We start from the raw sequence: 24,402 nt of genomic DNA, 5'->3' as shown, positions 1-24,402 counted from the left end.
TGCAGACGACAGCCTCCTCTATCGAACTATCAGTAACCAAGCAGAAAGTGACCTACTACAAAAAGATCTCACATCATTAGAGGATTGGGAAGATAAGTGGCAGATGAGCTTCAATGCAAAAAAAATGCATTGTAATTAGAATATACAACCCAAGAACCGTCCTGTAATACCAACTAATTACAAATTACACGGACACACACTGGACACCGTTGAAGCTAGTAAATACCTGGGAGTTACTATCAGCAATAATCTAACCTGGGACAGACACATCGACAACATAGTGGGAAAAGGAAACAAAACACTAGGCTTCATACGACGTAACCTAAAAGATTGCACTAAACCGGTCAAAGCAGCAGCATATTCAACAATAGTAAGACCTTCAGTTGAGTATGCTAGCACAGTATGGGATCCTACGAAACAGGCTAAAATAAAAGCAATCGAGCAGGTACAGAAAAGAGCAGCTAGATTTGTTAACAACAACTACACAGACCGCACACCTGGCTGTGTAACAAAAATGGTAACATCTTTGAAATGGGAAAGCCTTGAAGACCGCAGGACACAATATAGGCTATGCATGCTATTCAAAATCCAACATGATCTGATAGACATAGATAGGCACCAATATCTAACGCCAAACGATAGCCGGACCAGAGGTAAAAACCGCTTCTTCCAAGAAAGGGCCACAACAGACGCCTTCGGACAATCATTTTTTCCAAGGACCATTAGAGACTGGAACCAACTGCCAACATCCGCAACATCAGCTGACACAGTTGATGGATTTAGAGCTGCCCTGAAGGCATGCTCTGTTAAAATTTAGACAGTAACATCCTGTAAATAGTTTTATTTGTATATATATAGAGAACGTTTTATCCTGTAAATAGCCAAGAGAAAACTTTCTGTGTTGTCCGACATTGCGTTAGTTTTCGCGGAACCTCATACATTCAAGATTTGAATTCGGTTCCTTACCTGGAAGAAGAAGAAGAAGAAAAGTGAATTGCCATTAATTATAAAACTATATTTAAAAAAAAAAAAATCCTGTATTTTTGTAAACATCAATAGATTTTCCCACTCCCGTTGATATAATTCATGCTCTGTTGCTGTAAACACCTCAATATTCGCGAAAGGCAGAAAAATTGCAGTTTCAAAACCTTTTCTGCATTTTAAACTATGAGCGTACCTACGGCCCACGATCATATTTATACCAGACATTTCTTGGACATAAATGTTGATGCACAGGGGCGGATCCAGGAATTTATTAGGGGGTGGTCACCTTTTGAAATCTTAAATTAAAATTCATTTTTTTTATTGGTATCATAAAAATAGTTACAACTATAGAAGACAAAAGTTACACATTATTTATAAAATTGATTCCAATTTCATTTTTCTTGGATGCCTGCGTGCAAATATGTCAACTATATAACATCAAGTTATAACTCTAAATTGTAATGCACGTGCATCAGTGCCAGTCCATTTAGTCGGTCCTGGCCCATTGTTGCACGTAAAAATGTTTTCAGTAACCCGAGCTCACTATTCGAACGCTCACATTCACAACTTGTTACACTCATTGCGCAAACAATTTTGAAAACAACACGCTCATGTAATACTCGAGAAACTTAAACCGTTTCTTGATTTTTATCACTCTGACTTGCCTAGTCCATTTGGAGTTTCTTCGGAAGTAGATAGGTGGTTGCATTTCTGGAAACATACCACAGATACATTGCCAAAGTCAGCTGCTGAAACCATTAAAAAAATGCAACAAACTTGATTATCCCAATATATATATGCAATTCTCAAAATTGTTTGCACAATGAATGTAACAAGTTGTGAATGTGACCGTTCGAACATTTAATGTTTATTTATGTGACTTTAAAACTTTAAAATTATTTTTGAATTTTGGCATCACAGTAAAAAAATATTATTGGTCGAGAAAAGTTATTATACAAACTTTAAAAATTTAGATAAACGTAATGTAAAAAAAGTATAAATTACCTGCTAAAAAAATCTAAGATTGAGGACTGTCTCTTCATTTTTACACCTTAACATCAAAGAAATCGACCAAGTAATTAGCGATTGTTGATTACATGTTCATTGTGTAAACATACCTGTCAAGGTACATGTATTTAGCCTTAAGGTAAGTAATGACAACTTTATGACTGGTGATTACGATAGACAAATTGATTTGATCGACGAATTTATTTTTCAAAATGTTCAAGGTGCAACATTTTTTGGTACATGGTGCACCATTTTTGCAAACCCAGGGGGGGGGGGGGTCACCGGCACCGGATGACCACCCCCTGGATCCGCCTCTGATGCAGTTCAAATATTTTAGTGGGCCGTAGGTACGCTCATAGTTAAAAAAAAAAAAAAAAATTAAAATGACAAATATCGTCGTAGTTTTCATTGAATCATCGAATTTTTTAAACGAACTGCGGACCGGAGATGATTTCCGGTATTCACTGGATCCGACGACATACTTATATTCGTGATTCGCGATAATAGCTACTTTCTTTTGGACGAACATTATACATATTTGAGACAGGAAAACAGATATTCCTGTATTTATTAATCATGAATTTAAAGTGACATTTTAGCAGACCGTCGAATTTTGACCCAAAATTAGACGGAACTGGGACAAACTTCAGAGAAAATTCTGGGAACGTAATTATAAATGAATATAGTTAGACTGATAACTGGATCAAAAGCTGCCTATACGGATTTTGTTTCATTATGGACGAAATCGTCGCATCGGAATGTTTTAATCTTCGTTAGCACTTTTGTGAAAAGTGCTTTCTTTCACGTCCGCATTTCTATCAAGTATGGCATGCCAAGTTTACATTTTAAGGCAATCTTTTAATATAAATACAGATGGTGAATATAAATTACAGAACTGTGAATAACAACATACATTGTAATTCATATGACATAAGAAGACACCATGTGACAATTTTAATTATTTAATTGTGTAAGTGTAAATCCAACACTTTTATGATATAAATTATGCATCTTGAGTAATTTTTTGGTTATGGTGTTGAATTTATTTATTGGACTTATGATAAGTAATTGTACCCCGCTTTCTCGTTGTTCTTTTTCAACGACAACGCATGCTACCTCGTATTTCTTGTTTTCAAATTATTCTCTACATAACTTTCCGTTTTAAATATGCATGCATAAAGTATTTGTCACTGGATGGTCAGAAAATCGTTTATTTTTAATCAGATATTCACACGTCAAAGAAAATAAAATAAATATTGAACATTAAAGGAAAAAACTGCATCATAGTCAAAGATGTCTTGCTTTTTAATTTTGTACACTAGACATGTGTTTCGTAGCTTAAGGTGTTAACAGCAACAGAGCATGAATAATTTCAGCAGAAGTTGAAAAACTCATCAGTGACGGTTGAATAAAAAAATGTCAAAAGACCATAACAGTCTCCAAAATTCTGATTTTTTGTTTGCCAAATACAGCTAAGGTTTATTTATTCCTGAAAAGATTATCCGTAGTTTTTCAAACAATTCAAAGTTTTGTTAACAGTTAATTCATAAAATTACGAAAGCCTAATTAATAGGGTCACAATTTTTTTTATCTCGTAATTACGGGTAAATATCTCGTAATTACGAGAAAACTGTCGCGTAATTACACAATAATTATCTCGTAATTAAGCGATAATTCTCGCGTAATTACGAGATAATCATTGTTTTATCTCGTATTTACGAGATATACGAGATACTAATGACGTAGTTACGAGATAATTATGGCGTAATTACGAGAACATTATCGCGTAATTACGAGATAATTATCGCGTAATTACGAGATAATTATCGCGTAATTACGAGATAATTTCGCGTAATTACGAGAAACTATCGCGTATATACTTCAGAGGAAGCTGTTTTATCGCGTATTTACAAGATAATTATCGCGTAATCACGAGAAAACTATCGCGTCATTACGAGATCAGTAGTTTGTTATCTCTTTAGTACGAGATAAGTATCGCGTAATAACAGGGAAACTATCTCGTTATTACGAGATAAAAATGAAACCGTTGGTTTTCACGTTTGAATGGTTTTAAACTATTAATTTAGGTCCCTTTATAGCTTATAGTTCGGTGTGAGCCAATGATCCGTGTTGAAAGCCGTACATTGACCTATAATTGTTTACTTTTATAACTTGTTATTTGGATGTAGAGTTGTCTCATTGGCACTCACACCACATCTTCCTAAATCTATAAGAGGAGAAAGAAATGCATAAATAAAAGAGTAAAAAAAACAACCCAGTAATATTTACAAATGGTTAAAAACAGTTTAATTTGGATAGTCCATGTATTTCTCTGATTAGCAAATGGAGACCCAATGATATGATAATGTTTTGAAAATAATCACCACATTTTTCCTATGGTAAGTTCTGGACAAGCATATTTTACAACCGTAAACCAAAACTTTTAAATACGCATTTTTTTCGTGTTTTAGATTGTCAGTCGCAATCCATTGACGCACAGCATATGTCTTTCACACAGAAAAATCCAAAGATACCCTTTAAGAATGATAGAGATTTTAAATTGTATAAATTGTTATTTTCTGCTAGCTGCAACCATGCTGGCCCTAACAATTTCGTATCAACGCAAATTTATTTCTACTGTTTGAAAAATGATTGATTTGCTTTTTATATGCAATATTCGTTTGTTTTTTTGACAAAATAATATCTGATCAAATGAATAAATTAGTTTTTTTCATTTATTTCAATATTTTAACAAGTCATTTTAATACTGCAATTAAAGAGAAGGTATTATTGATTGAATGTCGATATTTGACCATCCAGTGGCACATACTTCATGAATATTTTTGACAAAAGGTGATATAAAATAAATATAAGTTTCTCCCTGCTCCCGCCCGCTCTTCTCTTTTCTCCCGCCTCTATTCTCCCTCCCTTTTCTCTCTCCATTACCTTTTCAGACATACATTTCATTAAAATCAATTAAACATTCAGGAAGAGTTTCGCTTAGAAGATTAGTAATGCCATATATTAAAGTAAAGAGTATCTCCCCTGTAACATTTAGAACTTTCTCGTGTAAATATTTCTTCAATATCCATCCAGTTGTTCAGGAGGAGATGCGCTTAACAGAAATACATTGATAGACAGATAGGGTGCAATATATATGCCTGCAACGTGATCAGACGCATACAAATTCCCATCTAGGATGGACATTTTAAAGTAACCTCCCATATTTTCGATTTTTGACAAATTTTAATCGGGAATAGTCCTGTCAAGGACTCGTGGATGTGTGACCCCAGCTTAACTCTGATGCACGCCGTTTCCCGATGATTTTTTTTTACTATAAACGCAGCATATAATGTGTAAAAATACGGGGAATTTTTGTGACACTTTCAGTGCAATTTCGCAAGAAACCAATTCGTTTTAAAATTGTTGCCGAAAAACGCTGCTAGCAAAAAATAAAAATAAAATTCTTTTGGAAAATAATACAGGATATAATTCATCGAAAATACATAGTACAAACAGTCGTTGAAAATCAGGCAGTAAATGATGTTTGGAATGGATTTAACAACGAAGAAGAATAAAATTGTCCTTGAACTTGGTTATTTTGGCGCACAACTTTCCCTGTATGTCCCAAGTGTAACAAGTTTTGGAATATTATTGGCATGATTGGTCTGTACAGAAAATATGGTTGCGGAAGCTTGTAAGAATAGATTGCCAATACTGTTAACATATAAGCGCAGTTTACACAGGACAGCAACATCAGAATGAGGAAAAAGTTAACAAAGGCCTGTCATTTTGGGATGTCAACACCTAATGCGCACCCGTTGGGACAAGCTAAAATTAGATCATTCAGACCCTGTTACATAATTTTTCTTTCAATTCCGTATTTTAAAAATTATTTCTTGAAATTTACAATCACACGATTCATTAAATAAAATCCAGTGGTCAAGAATAAAGGAATAATCGGAATTTTGATTAAGGTAAACCCAGAAAAGCGCTCCGAACGCCAAAAAAATATGAAGAGATATGTTTGTTTGCCTATATTTCTTCAAATGCAGAAACAAACAGAAAACACTTACATTTAAATATCATTTTGGTACACGTTAATTTACACTTGGGTGTACAGGAATGGGTGTGTTTTGTTGTTGAGTTGGACTTGATGTACAGTTGAGATTTCCCAACTATATTCCACTATGAACTGCTTATTCAAAAATAAATGTTGTCACCAAATGCTTTGTAAAATAGAACACAATCATAAACGCTTATTATATATTTTGGTCCCTCGACAAAATGCCGCGAACATACTGTTTTACCCGTGTCCATTTGACCACCCGTCCCTCACGTAATCGGTATATAGGATGTAGCTTTGGGTTTATACAACTTATTTCGAAGTGCTACATTTTCTTTATGTCAACTTTAAAAATATATATATATACCAAAAGTGCGCATTTTCAGTCAATATTAAAAAGAAGATGTGGTACGATTGCCAATGAGACAACTATCAACAAAAGACCAAAATGACACAGACATTAACAACTATAGGTCACCGTACGGCCTTCAACAATGAGTAAAGCCCATACCGCATAGTCAGCTATAAAAGGCCCCGATAAGACAATGTGAAACAATTCAAACGAGAAAACTAACGGCCTTATTTATGTAAAAAAATGAACGAAAAACAAATATGTAACACATAAACAAACGACAATCACTGAATTACAGCCTGACTTGGGACAGGCACATACATAAATAATGTAGCGGGGTTAAACATGTTAGCGGGATCCCAACCCTCCCCCTAACCTGGGACAGTGGTATAACAGTACCTTTTATAAACAAGACTTTTTCAAATGACAGTTTGCTAAATTTGGTATTTTGAAAATATATAAAGACACGCAGAGCACATTGTCCGACTTCCTCCTTCTACAGTGTACAATTTCAAGGTGGACATTTTATAATGTACCGAGTGTTTTACTTATAGAGGATGCATGTATGTTCTCAGATTTTTTTATTGTATTTTTTTTCACGAATGACAGAATGTTGAACTTACATTTAATACAGTTTGCAAGGTTTGTCTGCAACTATGCACACTACCCAAACGTTTACATCATACAGAGAATATACTATATTAAAACATGTATTATTTATCTTTCACTTTTACAACTGACGGAATGTTTTTATTAGTAACCTTTTTTGGTGGCTGCATTAGAAATGCGTCTTTTAGACACAACAAATTGTATTGTATCGTCCTGAACATGCCTGAAATATTTGCCACTGGACATTTGCAACCTCAAATCAATCAATTCAAATTGTATTTGAAAATCACTATTCACTCAATAACATTTTGAAGTAGAATGTGCACCCTGTTAGTTGGAAATAAAACTAAATCAGTAAAATTAATAAGTAATGTCATCCTTTTTCTGCCAAATTGTATGCATATCGGTTTACTTTGAAGCAATTTATCTATTAAAAAAAACCAAGGATGGTGACATGTGTATCTATACATTCACGGGCTCACAAAAAAAACCTTGAAATTGTTAGTTTTTAGTCTTTCTCCATATGTAAGAGATCGTAATGAATTAGTGACGAGGTTCGGAATATTTTTTTCGTTAGTATGCCATTTTGGGGAATTTTCTGCAACTGTCATACAAGTGAAAGGTTTGACTAGCCATAAAACCAGGTCCAATCCACCATTTTCTACATAAGAAAATGCCTGTACCAATTCGTAATATAACAGTTGTTATTCATTTGTTTGATTTTGCAGTTATATTAAGGACTTTCCGTTTCAATATTTCCTTGGGGTCGTTTTTTTTTTTTTTTTTTTTTTACTTTTCATTAGCACTTTCTTGAATCTTTTGATTAACTCATTTATTAGATAATTGTTTTCTTGCTAAATTTTAATAATTTTAATATACATTTTTGTCTCCTTTTTACCCCTTTTCTCCTTTCTCCTTTCTCCCGCCCCCTCTGTCCCTTCTCTCCAATGCTCCCAATGCCCTGTCCAGGCCCTCATTAATATATAATATTATTCAATGAATTTCTAGTATATATCATCGTGGGCCGTAGGTACGCTCATAGTTTAATATACAGAAAAAGGTACATGTATGGAAAATGCCATTTTCTGACTTTTCGCGAATCTTGATGTACTTTTGAAACAGAGCTTAGTAATATCATTAAGAGTTCTCTGGTTATGGGAGTTGTCCTCCGGATAGCATTTTGTCCAGTGGATAGCTGGACAATCCTTAACCAGTTTTTGAACAACACAATTTAACCTCTGGATAGCAATCCACTGGATAAACATTTATCCAATGGACAAGCTTATCCAGTATAAAAGGCCCCGATAAGACAATGTGAAACAATTCAAACGAGAAAACTAACGGCCTTATTTATGTAAGCTGGACAATCCTTAACCAGGGCCCGGTTGTTCAAAAGGATGCGGTATGGGCTTTACTCATTGTTGAAGGCCGTACGGTGACCTATAGTTGTTAATGTCTGTGTCATTTTGGTCTTTTGTTGATAGTTGTCTCATTGGCAATCATACCACATCTTCTTTTTAATATTGACTGAAAATGCGCACTTTTTTGTACCCCGCTTTCTCGTTGTTCTTTTTCAACGACAACGCATGCTACCTCGTATTTCTTGTTTTCAAATTATTCTCTACATAACTTTCCGTTTTAAATATGCATGCATAAAGTATTTGTCACTGGATGGTCAGAAAATCGTTTATTTTTAATCAGATATTCACACGTCAAAGAAAATAAAATAAATATTGAACATTAAAGGAAAAAACTGCATCATAGTCAAAGATGTCTTGCTTTTTAATTTTGTACACTAGACATGTGTTTCGTAGCTTAAGGTGTTAACAGCAACAGAGCATGAATAATTTCAGCAGAAGTTGAAAAACTCATCAGTGACGGTTGAATAAAAAAATGTCAAAAGACCATAACAGTCTCCAAAATTCTGATTTTTTGTTTGCCAAATACAGCTAAGGTTTATTTATTCCTGAAAAGATTATCCGTAGTTTTTCAAACAATTCAAAGTTTTGTTAACAGTTAATTCATAAAATTACGAAAGCCTAATTAATAGGGTCACAATTTTTTTTATCTCGTAATTACGGGTAAATATCTCGTAATTACGAGAAAACTGTCGCGTAATTACACAATAATTATCTCGTAATTAAGCGATAATTCTCGCGTAATTACGAGATAATCATTGTTTTATCTCGTATTTACGAGATATACGAGATACTAATGACGTAGTTACGAGATAATTATGGCGTAATTACGAGAACATTATCGCGTAATTACGAGATAATTATCGCGTAATTACGAGATAATTATCGCGTAATTACGAGATAATTTCGCGTAATTACGAGAAACTATCGCGTATATACTTCAGAGGAAGCTGGTTTATCGCGTATTTACAAGATAATTATCGCGTAATCACGAGAAAACTATCGCGTCATTACGAGATCAGTAGTTTGTTATCTCTTTAGTACGAGATAAGTATCGCGTAATAACAGGGAAACTATCTCGTTATTACGAGATAAAAATGAAACCGTTGGTTTTCACGTTTGAATGGTTTTAAACTATTAATTTAGGTCCCTTTATAGCTTATAGTTCGGTGTGAGCCAATGATCCGTGTTGAAAGCCGTACATTGACCTATAATTGTTTACTTTTATAACTTGTTATTTGGATGTAGAGTTGTCTCATTGGCACTCACACCACATCTTCCTAAATCTATAAGAGGAGAAAGAAATGCATAAATAAAAGAGTAAAAAAAACAACCCAGTAATATTTACAAATGGTTAAAAACAGTTTAATTTGGATAGTCCATGTATTTCTCTGATTAGCAAATGGAGACCCAATGATATGATAATGTTTTGAAAATAATCACCACATTTTTCCTATGGTAAGTTCTGGACAAGCATATTTTACAACCGTAAACCAAAACTTTTAAATACGCATTTTTTTCGTGTTTTAGATTGTCAGTCGCAATCCATTGACGCACAGCATATGTCTTTCACACAGAAAAATCCAAAGATACCCTTTAAGAATGATAGAGATTTTAAATTGTATAAATTGTTATTTTCTGCTAGCTGCAACCATGCTGGCCCTAACAATTTCGTATCAACGCAAATTTATTTCTACTGTTTGAAAAATGATTGATTTGCTTTTTATATGCAATATTCGTTTGTTTTTTTGACAAAATAATATCTGATCAAATGAATAAATTAGTTTTTTTCATTTATTTCAATATTTTAACAAGTCATTTTAATACTGCAATTAAAGAGAAGGTATTATTGATTGAATGTCGATATTTGACCATCCAGTGGCACATACTTCATGAATATTTTTGACAAAAGGTGATATAAAATAAATATAAGTTTCTCCCTGCTCCCGCCCGCTCTTCTCTTTTCTCCCGCCTCTATTCTCCCTCCCTTTTCTCTCTCCATTACCTTTTCAGACATACATTTCATTAAAATCAATTAAACATTCAGGAAGAGTTTCGCTTAGAAGATTAGTAATGCCATATATTAAAGTAAAGAGTATCTCCCCTGTAACATTTAGAACTTTCTCGTGTAAATATTTCTTCAATATCCATCCAGTTGTTCAGGAGGAGATGCGCTTAACAGAAATACATTGATAGACAGATAGGGTGCAATATATATCCCTGCAACGTAATCAGACGCATACACATTCCCATCTAGGATGGACATTTTAAAGTAACCTCCCATATTTTCGATTTTTGACAAATTTTAATCGGGAATAGTCCTGTCAAGGACTCGTGGATGTGTGACCCCAGCTTAACTCTGATGCACGCCGTTTCCCGATGATTTTTTTTTACTATAAACGCAGCATATAATGTGTAAAAATACGGGGAATTTTTGTGACACTTTCAGTGCAATTTCGCAAGAAACCAATTCGTTTTAAAATTGTTGCCGAAAAACGCTGCTAGCAAAAAATAAAAATAAAATTCTTTTGGAAAATAATACAGGATATAATTCATCGAAAATACATAGTACAAACAGTCGTTGAAAATCAGGCAGTAAATGATGTTTGGAATGGAATTAACAACGAAGAAGAATAAAATTGTCCTTGAACTTGGTTATTTTGGCGCACAACTTTCCCTGTATGTCCCAAGTGTAACAAGTTTTGGAATATTATTGGCATGATTGGACTGTACAGAAAATATGGTTGCGGAAGCTTGTAAGAATAGATTGCCAATACTGTTAACATATAAGCGCAGTTTACACAGGACAGCAACATCAGAATGAGGAAAAAGTTAACAAAGGCCTGTCATTTTGGGATGTCAACACCTAATGCGCACCCGTTGGGACAAGCTAAAATTAGATCATTCAGACCCTGTTACATAATTTTTCTTTCAATTCCGTATTTTAAAAATTATTTCTTGAAATTTACAATCACACGATTCATTAAATAAAATCCAGTGGTCAAGAATAAAGGAATAATCGGAATTTTGATTAAGGTAAACCCAGAAAAGCGCTCTGAACGCCAAAAAAATATGAAGAGATATGTTTGTTTGCCTATATTTCTTCAAATGCAGAAACAAACAGAAAACACTTACATTTAAATAACATTTTGGTACACGTTAATTTACACTTGGGTGTACAGGAATGGGTGTGTTTTGTTGTTGAGTTGGACTTGATGTACAGTTGAGATTTCCCAACTATATTCCACTATGAACTGCTTATTCAAAAATAAATGTTGTCACCAAATGCTTTGTAAAATAGAACACAATCATAAACGCTTATTATATATTTTGGTCCCTCGACAAAATGCCGCGAACGTACTGTTTTACCCGTGTCCATTTGACCACCCGTCCCTCACGTAATCGGTATATAGGATGTAGCTTTGGGTTTATACAACTTATTTCGAAGTGCTACATTTTCTTTATGTCAACTTTAAAAAAATATATATATACCAAAAGTGCGCATTTTCAGTCAATATTAAAAAGAAGATGTGGTATGATTGCCAATGAGACAACTATCAACAAAAGACCAAAATGACACAGACATTAACAACTATAGGTCACCGTACGGCCTTCAACAATGAGTAAAGCCCATACCGCATAGTCAGCTATAAAAGGCCCCGATAAGACAATGTGAAACAATTCAAACGAGAAAACTAACGGCCTTATTTATGTAAGCTGGACAATCCTTAACCAGGGCCCGGTTGTTCAAAAGGCTGGATAAGCTTGTCCATTAGATAAATGTTTATCCAGTGGATTGCTATCCAGAGGTTAAATTGTGTTGTTCAAAAACTGGTTAAGGATTGTCCAGCTATCCACTGGACAAAATGCTATCCGGAGGACAACTCCCATAACCAGAGAACTCTTAATGATATTACTAAGCTCTGTTTCAAAAGTACATCAAGATTCGCGAAAAGTCAGAAAATGGCATTTTCCATACATGTACCTTTTTCTGTATATTAAACTATGAGCGTACCTACGGCCCACGATGATATATACTAGAAATTCATTGAATAATATTATATATTAATGAGGGCCTGGACAGGGCATTGGGAGCATTGGAGAGAAGGGACAGAGGGGGCGGGAGAAAGGAGAAAGGAGAAAAGGGGTAAAAAGGAGACAAAAATGTATATTAAAATTATTAAAATTTAGCAAGAAAACAATTATCTAATAAATGAGTTAATCAAAAGATTCAAGAAAGTGCTAATGAAAAGTAAAAAAAAAACAAAAAAAAAAACGACCCCAAGGAAATATTGAAACGGAAAGTCCTTAATATAACTGCAAAATCAAACAAATGAATAACAACTGTTATATTACGAATTGGTACAGGCATTTTCTTATGTAGAAAATGGTGGATTGGACCTGGTTTTATGGCTAGTCAAACCTTTCACTTGTATGACAGTTGCAGAAAATTCCCCAAAATGGCATACTAACGAAAAAAATATTCCGAACCTCGTCACTAATTCATTACGATCTCTTACATATGGAGAAAGACTAAAAACTAACAATTTCAAGGTTTTTTTTGTGAGCCCGTGAATGTATAGATACACATGTCACCATCCTTGGTTTTTTTTAATAGATAAATTGCTTCAAAGTAAACCGATATGCATACAATTTGGCAGAAAAAGGATGACATTACTTATTAATTTTACTGATTTAGTTTTATTTCCAACTAACAGGGTGCACATTCTACTTCAAAATGTTATTGAGTGAATAGTGATTTTCAAATACAATTTGAATTGATTGATTTGAGGTTGCAAATGTCCAGTGGCAAATATTTCAGGCATGTTCAGGACGATACAATACAATTTGTTGTGTCTAAAAGACGCATTTCTAATGCAGCCACCAAAAAAGGTTACTAATAAAAACATTCCGTCAGTTGTAAAAGTGAAAGATAAATAATACATGTTTTAATATAGTATATTCTCTGTATGATGTAAACGTTTGGGTAGTGTGCATAGTTGCAGACAAACCTTGCAAACTGTATTAAATGTAAGTTCAACATTCTGTCATTCGTGAAAAAAAATACAATAAAAAAATCTGAGAACATACATGCATCCTCTATAAGTAAAACACTCGGTACATTATAAAATGTCCACCTTGAAATTGTACACTGTAGAAGGAGGAAGTCGGACAATGTGCTCTGCGTGTCTTTATATATTTTCAAAATACCAAATTTAGCAAACTGTCATTTGAAAAAGTCTTGTTTATAAAAGGTACTGTTATACCACTGTCCCAGGTTAGGGGGAGGGTTGGGATCCCGCTAACATGTTTAACCCCGCTACATTATTTATGTATGTGCCTGTCCCAAGTCAGGCTGTAATTCAGTGATTGTCGTTTGTTTATGTGTTACATATTTGTTTTTCGTTCATTTTTTTACATAAATAAGGCCGTTAGTTTTCTCGTTTGAATTGTTTCACATTGTCTTATCGGGGCCTTTTATAGCTGACTATGCGGTATGGGCTTTACTCATTGTTGAAGGCCGTACGGTGACCTATAGTTGTTAATGTCTGTGTCATTTTGGTCTTTTGTTGATAGTTGTCTCATTGGCAATCGTACCACATCTTCTTTTTAATATTGACTGAAAATGCGCACTTTTGGTATATATATATATTTTTAAAGTTGACATAAAGAAAATGTAGCACTTCGAAATAAGTTGTATAAACCCAAAGCTACATCCTATATACCGATTACGTGAGGGACGGGTGGTCAAATGGACACGGGTAAAACAGTATGTTCGCGGCATTTTGTCGAGGGACCAAAATATATAATAAGCGTTTATGATTGTGTTCTATTTTACAAAGCATTTGGTGACAACATTTATTTTTGAATAAGCAGTTCATAGTGGAATATAGTTGGGAAATCTCAACTGTACATCAAGTCCAACTCAACAACAAAACACACCCATTCCTGTACACCCAAGTGTAAATTAACGTGTACCAAAATGATATTTAAATGTAAGTGTTTTCTGTTTGTTTCTGCATTTGAAGAAATATAGGCAAACAAACATATCTCTTCATATTTTTTTTGGCGTTCGGAGCGCTTTTCTGGGTTTACCTTAATCAAAATTCCGATTATTCCTTTATTCTTGACCACTGGATTTTATTTAATGAATCGTGTGATTGTAAATTTCAAGAAATAATTTTTAAAATACGGAATTGAAAGAAAAATTATGTAACAGGGTCTGAATGATCTAATTTTAGCTTGTCCCAACGGGTGCGCATTAGGTGTTGACATCCCAAAATGACAGGCCTTTGTTAACTTTTTCCTCATTCTGATGTTGCTGTCCTGTGTAAACTGCGCTTATATGTTAACAGTATTGGCAATCTATTCTTACAAGCTTCCGCAACCATATTTTCTGTACAGACCAATCATGCCAATAATATTCCAAAACTTGTTACACTTGGGACATACAGGGAAAGTTGTGCGCCAAAATAACCAAGTTCAAGGACAATTTTATTCTTCTTCGTTGTTAAATCCATTCCAAACATCATTTACTGCCTGATTTTCAACGACTGTTTGTACTATGTATTTTCGATGAATTATATCCTGTATTATTTTCCAAAAGAATTTTATTTTTATTTTTTGCTAGCAGCGTTTTTCGGCAACAATTTTAAAACGAATTGGTTTCTTGCGAAATTGCACTGAAAGTGTCACAAAAATTCCCCGTATTTTTACACATTATATGCTGCGTTTATAGTAAAAAAAAATCATCGGGAAACGGCGTGCATCAGAGTTAAGCTGGGGTCACACATCCACGAGTCCTTGACAGGACTATTCCCGATTAAAATTTGTCAAAAATCGAAAATATGGGAGGTTACTTTAAAATGTCCATCCTAGATGGGAATTTGTATGCGTCTGATCACGTTGCAGGCATATATATTGCACCCTATCTGTCTATCAATGTATTTCTGTTAAGCGCATCTCCTCCTGAACAACTGGATGGATATTGAAGAAATATTTACACGAGAAAGTTCTAAATGTTACAGGGGAGATACTCTTTACTTTAATATATGGCATTACTAATCTTCTAAGCGAAACTCTTCCTGAATGTTTAATTGATTTTAATGAAATGTATGTCTGAAAAGGTAATGGAGAGAGAAAAGGGAGGGAGAATAGAGGCGGGAGAAAAGAGAAGAGCGGGCGGGAGCAGGGAGAAACTTATATTTATTTTATATCACCTTTTGTCAAAAATATTCATGAAGTATGTGCCACTGGATGGTCAAATATCGACATTCAATCAATAATACCTTCTCTTTAATTGCAGTATTAAAATGACTTGTTAAAATATTGAAATAAATGAAAAAAACTAATTTATTCATTTGATCAGATATTATTTTGTCAAAAAAACAAACGAATATTGCATATAAAAAGCAAATCAATCATTTTTCAAACAGTAGAAATAAATTTGCGTTGATACGAAATTGTTAGGGCCAGCATGGTTGCAGCTAGCAGAAAATAACAATTTATACAATTTAAAATCTCTATCATTCTTAAAGGGTATCTTTGGATTTTTCTGTGTGAAAGACATATGCTGTGCGTCAATGGATTGCGACTGACAATCTAAAACACGAAAAAAATGCGTATTTAAAAGTTTTGGTTTACGGTTGTAAAATATGCTTGTCCAGAACTTACCATAGGAAAAATGTGGTGATTATTTTCAAAACATTATCATATCATTGGGTCTCCATTTGCTAATCAGAGAAATACATGGACTATCCAAATTAAACTGTTTTTAACCATTTGTAAATATTACTGGGTTGTTTTTTTTACTCTTTTATTTATGCATTTCTTTCTCCTCTTATAGATTTAGGAAGATGTGGTGTGAGTGCCAATGAGACAACTCTACATCCAAATAACAAGTTATAAAAGTAAACAATTATAGGTCAATGTACGGCTTTCAACACGGATCATTGGCTCACACCGAACTATAAGCTATAAAGGGACCTAAATTAATAGTTTAAAACCATTCAAACGTGAAAACCAACGGTTTCATTTTTATCTCGTAATAACGAGATAGTTTCCCTGTTATTACGCGATACTTATCTCGTACTAAAGAGATAACAAACTACTGATCTCGTAATGACGCGATAGTTTTCTCGTGATTACGCGATAATTATCTTGTAAATACGCGATAAAACAGCTTCCTCTGAAGTATATACGCGATAGTTTCTCGTAATTACGCGAAATTATCTCGTAATTACGCGATAATTATCTCGTAATTACGCGATAATTATCTCGTAATTACGCGATAATGTTCTCGTAATTACGCCATAATTATCTCGTAACTACGTCATTAGTATCTCGTATATCTCGTAAATACGAGATAAAACAATGATTATCTCGTAATTACGCGAGAATTATCGCTTAATTACGAGATAATTATTGTGTAATTACGCGACAGTTTTCTCGTAATTACGAGATATTTACCCGTAATTACGAGATAAAAAAAATTGTGACCCTATTAATTAGGCTTTCGTAATTTTATGAATTAACTGTTAACAAAACTTTCAATTGTTTGAAAAACTACGGATAATCTTTTCAGGAATAAATAAACCTTAGCTGTATTTGGCAAACAAAAAATCAGAATTTTGGAGACTGTTATGGTCTTTTGACATTTTTTTATTCAACCGTCACTGATGAGTTTTTCAACTTCTGCTGAAATTATTCATGCTCTGTTGCTGTTAACACCTTAAGCTACGAAACACATGTCTAGTGTACAAAATTAAAAAGCAAGACATCTTTGACTATGATGCAGTTTTTTCCTTTAATGTTCAATATTTATTTTATTTTCTTTGACGTGTGAATATCTGATTAAAAATAAACGATTTTCTGACCATCCAGTGACAAATACTTTATGCATGCATATTTAAAACGGAAAGTTATGTAGAGAATAATTTGAAAACAAGAAATACGAGGTAGCATGCGTTGTCGTTGAAAAAGAACAACGAGAAAGCGGGGTACAATTACTTATCATAAGTCCAATAAATAAATTCAACACCATAACCAAAAAATTACTCAAGATGCATAATTTATATCATAAAAGTGTTGGATTTACACTTACACAATTAAATAATTAAAATTGTCACATGGTGTCTTCTTATGTCATATGAATTACAATGTATGTTGTTATTCACAGTTCTGTAATTTATATTCACCATCTGTATTTATATTAAAAGATTGCCTTAAAATGTAAACTTGGCATGCCATACTTGATAGAAATGCGGACGTGAAAGAAAGCACTTTTCACAAAAGTGCTAACGAAGATTAAAACATTCCGATGCGACGATTTCGTCCATAATGAAACAAAATCCGTATAGGCAGCTTTTGACCCAGTTATCAGTCTAACTATATTCATTTATAATTACGTTCCCAGAATTTTCTCTGAAGTTTGTCCCAGTTCCGTCTAATTTTGGGTCAAAATTCGACGGTCTGCTAAAATGTCACTTTAAATTCATGATTAATAAATACAGGAATATCTGTTTTCCTGTCTCAAATATGTATAATGTTCGTCCAAAAGAAAGTAGCTATTATCGCGAATCACGAATATAAGTATGTCGTCGGATCCAGTGAATACCGGAAATCATCTCCGGTCCGCAGTTCGTTTAAAAAATTCGATGATTCAATGAAAACTACGACGATATTTGTCATTTTAATTTTTTTTTTTTTTTTTTAACTATGAGCGTACCTACGGCCCACTAAAATATTTGAACTGCATCAGAGGCGGATCCAGGGGGTGGTCATCCGGTGCCGGTGACCCCCCCCCCCCCCCCCCTGGGTTTGCAAAAATGGTGCACCATGTACCAAAAAATGTTGCACCTTGAACATTTTGAAAAATAAATTCGTCGATCAAATCAATTTGTCTATCGTAATCACCAGTCATAAAGTTGTCATTACTTACCTTAAGGCTAAATACATGTACCTTGACAGGTATGTTTACACAATGAACATGTAATCAACAATCGCTAATTACTTGGTCGATTTCTTTGATGTTAAGGTGTAAAAATGAAGAGACAGTCCTCAATCTTAGATTTTTTTAGCAGGTAATTTATACTTTTTTTACATTACGTTTATCTAAATTTTTAAAGTTTGTATAATAACTTTTCTCGACCAATAATATTTTTTTACTGTGATGCCAAAATTCAAAAATAATTTTAAAGTTTTAAAGTCACATAAATAAACATTAAATGTTCGAACGGTCACATTCACAACTTGTTACATTCATTGTGCAAACAATTTTGAGAATTGCATATATATATTGGGATAATCAAGTTTGTTGCATTTTTTTAATGGTTTCAGCAGCTGACTTTGGCAATGTATCTGTGGTATGTTTCCAGAAATGCAACCACCTATCTACTTCCGAAGAAACTCCAAATGGACTAGGCAAGTCAGAGTGATAAAAATCAAGAAACGGTTTAAGTTTCTCGAGTATTACATGAGCGTGTTGTTTTCAAAATTGTTTGCGCAATGAGTGTAACAAGTTGTGAATGTGAGCGTTCGAATAGTGAGCTCGGGTTACTGAAAACATTTTTACGTGCAACAATGGGCCAGGACCGACTAAATGGACTGGCACTGATGCACGTGCATTACAATTTAGAGTTAGAACTTGATGTTATATAGTTGACATATTTGCACGCAGGCATCCAAGAAAAATGAAATTGGAATCAATTTTATAAATAATGTGTAACTTTTGTCTTCTATAGTTGTAACTATTTTCATGATACCAATAAAAAAAATGAATTTTAATTTAAGATTTCAAAAGGTGACCACCCCCTAATAAATTCCTGGATCCGCCCCTGTGCATCAACATTTATGTCCAAGAAATGTCTGGTATAAATATGATCGTGGGCCGTAGGTACGCTCATAGTTTAAAATGCAGAAAAAGGTTTTGAAACTGCAATTTTTCTGCCTTTCGCGAATATTGAGGTGTTTACAGCAACAGAGCATGAATTATATCAGCGGGAGTGGGAAAATCTATTGATGTTTACAAAAATACAGGATTTTTTTTTTTTTAAATATAGTTTTATAATTAATGGCAATTCACTTTTCTTCTTCTTCTTCTTCCAGGTAAGGAACCGAATTCAAATCTTGAATGTATGAGGTTCCGCGAAAACTAACGCAATGTCGGACAACACAGAAAGTTTTCTCTTGGCTATTTACAGGATAAAACGTTCTCTATATATATACAAATAAAACTATTTACAGGATGTTACTGTCTAAATTTTAACAGAGCATGCCTTCAGGGCAGCTCTAAATCCATCAACTGTGTCAGCTGATGTTGCGGATGTTGGCAGTTGGTTCCAGTCTCTAATGGTCCTTGGAAAAAATGATTGTCCGAAGGCGTCTGTTGTGGCCCTTTCTTGGAAGAAGCGGTTTTTACCTCTGGTCCGGCTATCGTTTGGCGTTAGATATTGGTGCCTATCTATGTCTATCAGATCATATTGGATTTTGAATAGCATGCATAGCCTATATTGTGTCCTGCGGTCTTCAAGGCTTTCCCATTTCAAAGATGTTACCATTTTTGTTACACAGCCAGGTGTGCGGTCTGTGTAGTTGTTGTTAACAAATCTAGCTGCTCTTTTCTGTACCTGCTCGATTGCTTTTATTTTAGCCTGTTTCGTAGGATCCCATACTGTGCTAGCATACTCAACTGAAGGTCTTACTATTGTTGAATATGCTGCTGCTTTGACCGGTTTAGTGCAATCTTTTAGGTTACGTCGTATGAAGCCTAGTGTTTTGTTTCCTTTTCCCACTATGTTGTCGATGTGTCTGTCCCAGGTTAGATTATTGCTGATAGTAACTCCCAGGTATTTACTAGCTTCAACGGTGTCCAGTGTGTGTCCGTGTAATTTGTAATTAGTTGGTATTACAGGACGGTTCTTGGGTTGTATATTCTAATTACAATGCATTTTTTTGCATTGAAGCTCATCTGCCACTTATCTTCCCAATCCTCTAATGATGTGAGATCTTTTTGTAGTAGGTCACTTTCTGCTTGGTTACTGATAGTTCGATAGAGGAGGCTGTCGTCTGCAAAAAGTTTGGTCTCTGATGATGTTGCTGTTTCTGGCATGTCGTTTATGTAGGCCAGGAACAGTAGGGGTCCAAGGACTGTTCCTTGAGAAACACCAGAGAGTACTGGTACTTGTTCAGAGACAGCTCCTTCTAGAATAACGCTTTGCATTCTGTTTTGTAGGAATGATCTTATCCACCTGTTTGCTTTAGGATTTACTCCGTAGTACTCAAGTTTATGTAGTAGGCGATGGTGTGGCACTTTATCAAACGCTTTAGCAAAATCTAGTAGTATGATATCTACCTGGCTGTTACCTTTTAATTTCGATGCAATATCATGAATGGTGATGATGAGTTGGGATTCGCAAGATCGTCGTTTGCGGAATCCATGCTGTGCATTTGTGAGAATTTTGTATTTGTCGAAATGGTCCATTACGCTGCTGTGTACAATGTGTTCTAGGACTTTGCATGTAATGGAGGTAAGTGATACAGGCCTGTAATTTGATGCCAAGTGTCTTTCATCCTTTTTGAAGAGTGGGACTACATTTGCATCTTTCCAATCTTGAGGGACTTCTCCGGTGTTGAGGGATGCTTGGTACAGTTCTGTAAGAATTGGAGCAAGTTGGTCTGCTGCTGTCTTTAGTATACAGGATGGTATAGCATCTGGTCCAGTAGCCTTATGTGGTTTCAGGTTCTTCAATAATTGATGAACTCCTTTTACATTGATTTGTATGTCAGCCATGGTGGTATATGGACTTTTCCCTTTATTTGGGAAGTTGTTCAGGTTCTCTTTTGTAAATACGGACTGGAATTGATCGTTAAGGATATTAGCTTTGCTTTTGTTGTCGCTTTGGAGGAATCCCATTTTGTTCTTCAATGGTGCTACTCCTGTCCATTCCTGACCTTTGCTTTTAATATAGGACCAGAATTTCTTGGAGTTGTCCTTGTAGTTGGAGCTGACTTCTTCCATGTATTTCTTATTGGCTTGTCGTATTTCCCATTGTACTTCTTGTCGTAGTCTCTTGTATCTGTCTTGGTCTCTTTTCTTTTTGGTTTTCCTAGCTTTCTTGTGCGCTTTTTGTTTTTGGTTGATTTTGCGTCTTATTGCTGTGTTCATCCATGGGTGGGTGTGTCTACCTTGAGTCATTTTTGTTGGTACTCGCTTCTCAATGGTTTTTTGAATTTCTGATTTGAATTTTGCTACATGGATTCTACAGTTCTGTTGCAGGTGTTTTTAAAGGATGTCTTGAATGTTTCGAGATCTTCCTTTATCTTATATATATCTGCTTTTTTCCACAGGTATATCTTTCTTTTAACTGGTTTGGGTTTTTAAGGTTTACATGCTATATCAAGTAAGACGATGTCATGGTCGCTGTTTCCTATTGATGGTAATGGTTTACATCTTAGTTTGAATGATGGATGAGAGGTAAGTATTAAATCCAAGGTGTTTTCTTTACATGTTGGGAAATCTACGATTTGTTCTAAACCATTATCAGCTACGGTGTCTAAAAAAGCTTAACTGGTTCTTGTGGGGTACTGTCTATGTGTGATGGTCTGTTCTTGCCAATTTATATCTGGTAGGTTGAAGTCACCTCCAATCAAGAAGATGTTTTTTTTTGATGTTTTGATTTGATGGTACTTATTTCCTCTTTAACTGTATTAAGGTAGGTGTCATCCGTTTTATCTGGAGGGCGATAAAATGCACCAATAAGCATTTTCTTTTTTCCTTCTTAGGCGATTGTACCAGTTAATAGTTCTATCTCACCGCTTTTTGTTATGTTCCCTAGTTGTAATGTTTGTTTGGCTGCTATCAAAACTCCCCCATGTGGGTCTTTGGGACGATCCCTTCGTTCAATATCATATTTAAGGTAATCAGGAAAAATTTCACTTGATTTAATGTTTGGATCTAGCCATGTTTCTGTGCCTATTATTATGTCCGGATCAGTTGACTCTATAATTGCCTCCAGAAGTTTACCCTTTTTTCTTAGACTCTGGAAGTTGATGTTCAGCAGTCTTAGTTGTTTCTTAGGGGTTGGTTTTGTTTTGGCTGGTTTAGGCGATGATGTCATGATTGGTATATCTGTACTGAATGATGTTGTGTTGAAAGATGGTGAGTTAATACTTGATCCTGATGTTGATGGTATGGATGAATCTGATATACTGTCTAGCAATAACGGATTAGTAGATATATTAAGGGAGGTATGTTTGCTGTCATCTCCACTTGGTATAAAGTATACTTTTGTCGAAGAGTTGTTGGGTTTTGAGCAAGATGGACATGTCCATGTGTCTTCGCTCTTGCCTAGATTGCTGAATTCTGTTGTAGACATTCCAATGCAATTTCTGTGTGTCCATTTGTCACAGTCGTCACAGGCTATTGATTCTAATTTGCATGCTTTTTGACAGATTGTGCATGAAAATCTTGGTCGTCTGGGGCCTGGGTTTGTTTCTATGCCACTAAGTAAGAGTAGCAAGAGTCTTTGTGAGCTCCAATCTCTGGCGATCGAGTATTTTGACTGTGTCAGTTGAATGTGTTTTTTGGCGTTCTTGATCCAATAGTAAGTTTGTGCTGTTGCTGTAATTGGGTTACTAAGGCATTCTGTTAAGTATATATTCACTCCTTCAATGGTGTTATGCGAGTAAATTGAGTCCTGGTGAGAATGTTGGTATTTATGGCTAGGATTCAATTTTATATGATGTACCATGAAAGCCTGTCTAGTCAAGATGGTAAGTGTAAGTGTAAAGATAGCATAGTAGAACATTTTGTTGTTAAGAGGTTTATACTACTGGTACTTACTGGATGAAGGAAGCTCCAGACTGGGTCTTCGTGTTCCAAACCAATCAGCTGTTATCCACTTCTGGAAGAGAAAGTATGTGTTTGAGTGTTGTTACTTGGTAGCGATTCAATACGAAAGGTAAGTAGTAAAACCTGATAAGATAAACTAACCTAGAATTTTACTACTCGTCTCGACTGTTCACTGGCAACTCTGTTCTCTAAAGCGGATGAAAGCGCTGGTTCTAGAATAGTGTGTTCAGTTCGTCTTGTTCCACTCTGATTTGTAATAGTTCAGATTTCTGATCAATGTTGAAACATTCAATGTATGTGTCTAGTAGGATGGATTTGGTGATAGCTAGACTGAGAAGGCGTCCTGGATGTATACCGTCCTTGTTGTTTATTGAGAGGTTTACTGATTTGCGTATTTGTCCTTTCCTTCTCTTTCGTCCTCTAAAGAAGTACTTACTGACTTTGACTGATGTTTTATTAAGTTTACTGTTGAGTTGGTAGATTTTGTAGTTCAATTCCTGTATTTGCTTGGTAACTTTTAATTTGAACGAAATAAGGGGGTCGTTCTCTGATGCTTATCGTACCTTGTCCTTTAATTTAAGAGAACTGACCAGTATTTCTGATTATTCTAATGTGCTTTCCGAATCGCAGTTAGAAAATTTATGCGATATGAAAAACAACTTGTATCGTATTGTTCATCAACAGGCGCGTTGGCAAAGCATCTCTTACGTCAGAACTTTTGTGACGTCATGTAATAAGAAGTAAAAGGCGTTCTTAAAATTTGTCCGAACTGATTTTTTTTCACTTCAATTTCACACAATAACAAGCAATGCAACTGTAAAAAACATATAAGAGTAATTTTAATCTGTATGGATCTGTGTGGCAACTGTCCAGAATGGCATAATTTCTCTGGTTAGGTCTTTTCAAATCATCATAAAGCAAAATTGTTTAAACTTCTATGCTAGCTTAATTCAGAAAATCTTTACCTAGCCTGAAATTCTATATATTGTTCACCGTGAAATTCACTATGTATGCGTGGTTTATATGTCTACTACACATCATACAACACAACGGCAGCCATATTTATAGCCACTGGATAAAAACTTATCCGAACCCCCAGACACTGGACAAATTT

The sequence above is a fragment of the Mytilus edulis genome, chromosome 5 (genome assembly GCF_963676685.1).
Source record: "Mytilus edulis chromosome 5, xbMytEdul2.2, whole genome shotgun sequence".
NCBI lineage: Eukaryota > Metazoa > Mollusca > Bivalvia > Mytilida > Mytilidae > Mytilus > Mytilus edulis.
This window is presented reverse-complemented; position numbering follows the sequence as displayed.